The following is a 4,687-nucleotide window of genomic DNA, read 5'->3' on the forward strand; positions in this document are numbered from 1 at the left end:
TCCGGCACTCGCCTAAGTTTGAAAAATCCTACCGAGTGGAGAGCGATCCTCCCACTCGGGGGCTTAGCTGCAGTCCAGCACTCGCCTAAGTTCTCTCACCTAGAGACTTAGCTGCAGTCTGGCACTCGCCTAAGTTTGAAAAAATCCTACCGAGTGGAGAGCGATCCTCCCACTCGGGGGCTTAGCTGCAGTCCAGCACTCGCCTAAGTTCTCTCACCTAGAGACTTAGCTGCAGTCTGGCACTCGCCTAAGTTTGAAAAAATCCTACCGAGTGGAGAGCAAACCTCCCACTCGGGGGCTTAGCTGCAGCCCAGTGCTCGCCTAAGTGTTTAAAAATCCTACCGAGTGGAGAGGAAACCTCTCACTCGGAGGCTTAGCTACAGCCCAGTGCCCGCCTAAGTACAAGACTCGACTCAATCCGCAAGTCGACCGCTACCTTCTCCCTCGGAGCTGCGTCGCAAATACAAGATTATTCCGAGTGAAGATCAAGTTCCACTCGACGAATCAAACCGTGAAGATATCCAACGAGAAATCAAGTTCAGAAAAAGCCCAGAAGGTCCCAAACCTCAAAGTACTCGAGCCCTCAGCTCAGCGGAGTTTAAACGGTTACAAATCCACTCGGCATCCCGAGGTAAATTCAAAGTTTTTCACTCCTCGGGAGGAGGACTGGAAGGGGCGACGAACTCATCCAAGTCGATCCCGTCGGCAATGCGGGTGGCAGCAGTGATGAAGGTCTCCATGAAGTCTTGAAAGTTGTGCTTCCTGGTATTGGCAACTTGGATGGCCGCCAGCTTTTCTTCTCGCGCCTCCTTGCAATGGACGTGGACCAGAGATAGAGCAACATCAGCACCACATCTAGCAGAAGATTTCTTCCATTCCGCCACTCGACCTGGGACTTCGTTAAGTCGAGCCATCAGAGACTCAAGGTCGTTCCGAAGCGTCGTACTAGGCCAGAGTGATGTGTCGATCCGCGACATTGCAACTTTCAGCCGAGCCAGATGATCAACGACGCTGGCCACACGAGACTCCAGTCGGAGCACGTTCATGGCAGCCTCGTCCTTCACAAGAGAGTTAACAGGGTCCAAGCTTGGCTCCACTCGATTGGTCTCCTCTTCAAAGTTCTGACAGAATTCTGCAAACACGATTCAAGAGTAAGACAGTGGCCCTACGCAGGCTCGGCAAACTGCAAGACAGTCGGGGCAGAGTAATTACCTTCGAGCATGACGAACAACTTCTTGGCAAGTCCACCGAGATAAGCTTCCAGATCTTTTACCTTCCCCACCAGCTCACCCGCCTTGTCGTGCAGAGCCATCTTCTCCTTCTTCAGTCGACTGGCATCTCGATTAGCTGTCTCGAGAGCGGTTTTCAGTCTGGAGTTCTCCTGTTCAAGAGCTCCGACCGAAGCCAATTTCTCCTCTGCAAGCTTCGTTTTGCTTGAGGCCTCCTTCTGTGCCTCTGCAAGGTCTTGGTCTTTCTTCTTCAGAGCTTCCTCCAGTTTATCTGTGGCGCGTCGAGTGGAACCAACATCAAGAATGGAGAAGAAAGAAAAGCCACACGTTAAGAATAGAGAACCTCACCAGCCATACCTTTCGCTTCTTCTTGCGCCTTCCTCAAATTCTCCTGAGCAAGCTTCAAGTTAAGGTTGAGCTGGATCTGCTGATTCTCCAACTCAGTATAGCGAGCTACAAGTTCGCAAGATTTCTGTAAAAAGGAAAATCAGTCGACAGACGTCCAAGATAAGTTGCTCCCGAGTAACTAAGAGACAATGATGACGTTTCTAAGACCACAGCCGAATCAAAAACATTCGACAGTAGTCTCGGGGACTACACCCAGTGGGTGCACTCAGCATGCCCCCACTGGTTCGACCAAAAAAAACCGAGTGAAGAAATATAGCTACAGCAACACAATGTAAAGACTACAGTCGACTGCCAGCAGTCCACCGTAGTCTCGGGGACTACACCCAATGGGTGCACTTAGCGTGCCCCCACTCGACCAAAGGATTGGCAGACACACCCAGTGGGTGTACAGATACAGATACAAAAGATCTTCGAAAAAGAGACTCTTCAAACAGCATATCATAACAGACCAAGTGTTGAGTCGACTGACCTGGACGTTGCTCTGAAGAGCCGAACTCGCGTCATAGGCTGCTTGGCTGGCCTCCCGAGCCATCTTCACTTGCTCCATCATGATCCCCGCCTGGTGTATAGCCTCCTTTGCAGCAGCCGCTTGGTCCTCAGGGACGGGGTACGCAGCAAAAAGCAAAGGTGGATCCGCAGTCGACGCCGAGGGCCGCGCACTCGCCAGAGGAACGGCGAAGGTCACAGAAGCTCGAGTGGTGTCACCACCATCCCAAGCCACGGCCTCGGACGCCGGAGCGGATTGGGGGGTCTTGTCAGCCGACGCCCTCTTGTGCCTCCTCACTCTCAATGGACCGTCGTCGTCGTCATCCAGGAGGTCGATAACATGAGGAGGAGCTACAAGGAAAACATTCAATCGACCAGAGTAGCAATAAAAGTTCAGTCGACTCAAAGGCAGGACATCAGCAATCGTACCAGGGTTGGAGGTAACAGCGTCCTCCATCTCTTGGTCGTCGTTCCTGGCGGAGACCTCAGAAGTAGCACCGCTGCAAATCTCGAAAGTCAATCAGTTGGTTCAGTGAATCGACCAAGGATCCGTCCACGGTCGACAAAGGAAAGCAAGTCTTATTATTATCCGGAAATGGTAGGAACATCTATCTTCATCTTGGGCAGAGCCTTGGGCGGCTTGGATGGCGTCGCTCGTGGATGCTTGGGAGCCTTCCCAGTCGGCGGAGGAGAAGAGGTCCGAGGGCGTTTCGACGACTGCCCAACAGGAGCGGTCGCCTTGCCATGTTCCCGCGCTGGATCGTGGGTGAGCTTGGATCGCCCCTCCGGGTGGGGGGGTTCAACCTCCTCCTCCTCCCCTTCGCTGGAGAAGATGTCGTTGCCTCCCTCTCCCTCACCGTCGGACTCCCACTCGCCTTGGTCGTCCCCGCTCTCGCCTCCGCTCGCCTCCCCTTCCTCAGTCGACCCCTGTGCCCCGTTGGGCGTCGAGTACATCTCGGTGGTCGCTGGAAAATAACAGGCAAGAGGAAAGTCAATCGACTTATTCAAAGAAGACCAATGCAGAAGACAAGATATCAGTCGGGAGCACAAAGACATACCTGGTCCACCTCATATGAGTTGTCGAGTGGGGTTACCCTCCTGGCTCCTCGGGGGTTGTCTTTGTTCCCCGTGATGCTCGACAGCCACCCCTCCACCATCTCGTCGGTGACCTCCTCCGGGTGGACCCGAGTGGTGTCGTCAAGACCCGAATACAGCCACATCGGATGGTCGCGGGCTTGGAGCGGTTGGATGCGCCTTTGAAGAAAGACCTCCAGCAGGTCCATACCAGTCACGCCCTCGCGGACAAGCTCAACCACTCGACCTGCCAGCACCTTGACTTGGGCCTTTTCCTCCGGCGCGATTTTCAGAGAGGCAGGCTTCTCGGCTCGGTCGAGGGAAAAAGGAGGAAGACCAGTCGACTGTCCGGGGGTCGCCTCGTCCTTGCAGTAGAACCAGGTCGACTGCCAGCCACGGACCGACTCCGGGAAGGTGATAGATGGAAAACAACTCTTCCCCCTTGTCTGGATCGCCAGTCCCCCGCATAGCTGGATCACCTGCGTCCTCTCGTCACTCGACTTAGCCTTCTTGACCGATTGAGAACGACAGGTAAAGATGTGTTTGAAGAGTCCCCAATGGGGTCGAAAACCCAAGAAAGCCTCACACATGGAGATGAAAGCAGCAAGGTAGACAATGGAGTTGGGAGTGAAGTGATGGAGCTGCGCTCCGAAGAAATTCAGGAAACTCCGGAAGAAAGGATGGGGCGGCAGAGAAAACCCTCGGTCGATGTGGGTGGCTAGGAGCACGCACTCACCGTCGTGGGGTTGAGGTTCGATCTCTCCCCCTGGAAGACGCGCAGCTTCATGGGGAATGACTCCCCCCTCGACCATGTCATCGAGATCCTCTTGCCGGAGCACCGATGGCATTCAGTCGCCCTGGATCCAACCTTTGGGCAGAGCGGTCCTGGAGGAGGATCCGCCTCGAGCAGACCTCTTCCCTTTCCCCGCCACCGCCGCCTTCTTTGCGCGCTCCAGAGCAGAGGTCTTGCTCTTCGTCATCGTCGCCGGCGAAGTCTCGCACGGGCCTGCTGCGCTGGGGCGAGAACGGAGGTGGCGGAAGGACTTGCGAAGGGGGAGAGGCGGAAGAAAGGAGGAGAAGAGAGCGCACTGCTTGAAAACCCCGAATCAGCGATTTATAAGGGACCGCTTCCGAGTGGCTGACTGGTAGGCCCAGGCCATCCAGTCAAATCCCGGAGCAGACGCGCGCGTAGTACGTGGCGAAAAAGGCGACGAGGGAATCGAGGAGCTTCCGCTTTATCGCTTCCGATTACTGCGGCCGCTCCCGTCCCGCGCGCTTCCCAAAATCCGAATCCCGCGACATCCGCGGGCCATAGGACACCTTGTCAAAACAGAAGACCCCGATCACGCCGGCGCTCGGTATGTCACAAACAAAGAAATTCACTCGACGAAAGGCCTGGAATGGATCAAGGCGACTGAAAAAGGTTGGCAACGTCATCCGTGACGGTTGACCCAAAACGAGGCACTCACATAGCCCGAAGAACCAGTCGG

The sequence above is a fragment of the Triticum aestivum genome, chromosome 4A, assembly GCF_018294505.1.
Source record: "Triticum aestivum cultivar Chinese Spring chromosome 4A, IWGSC CS RefSeq v2.1, whole genome shotgun sequence".
NCBI classification, from domain to species: Eukaryota; Viridiplantae; Streptophyta; class Magnoliopsida; order Poales; family Poaceae; genus Triticum; species Triticum aestivum.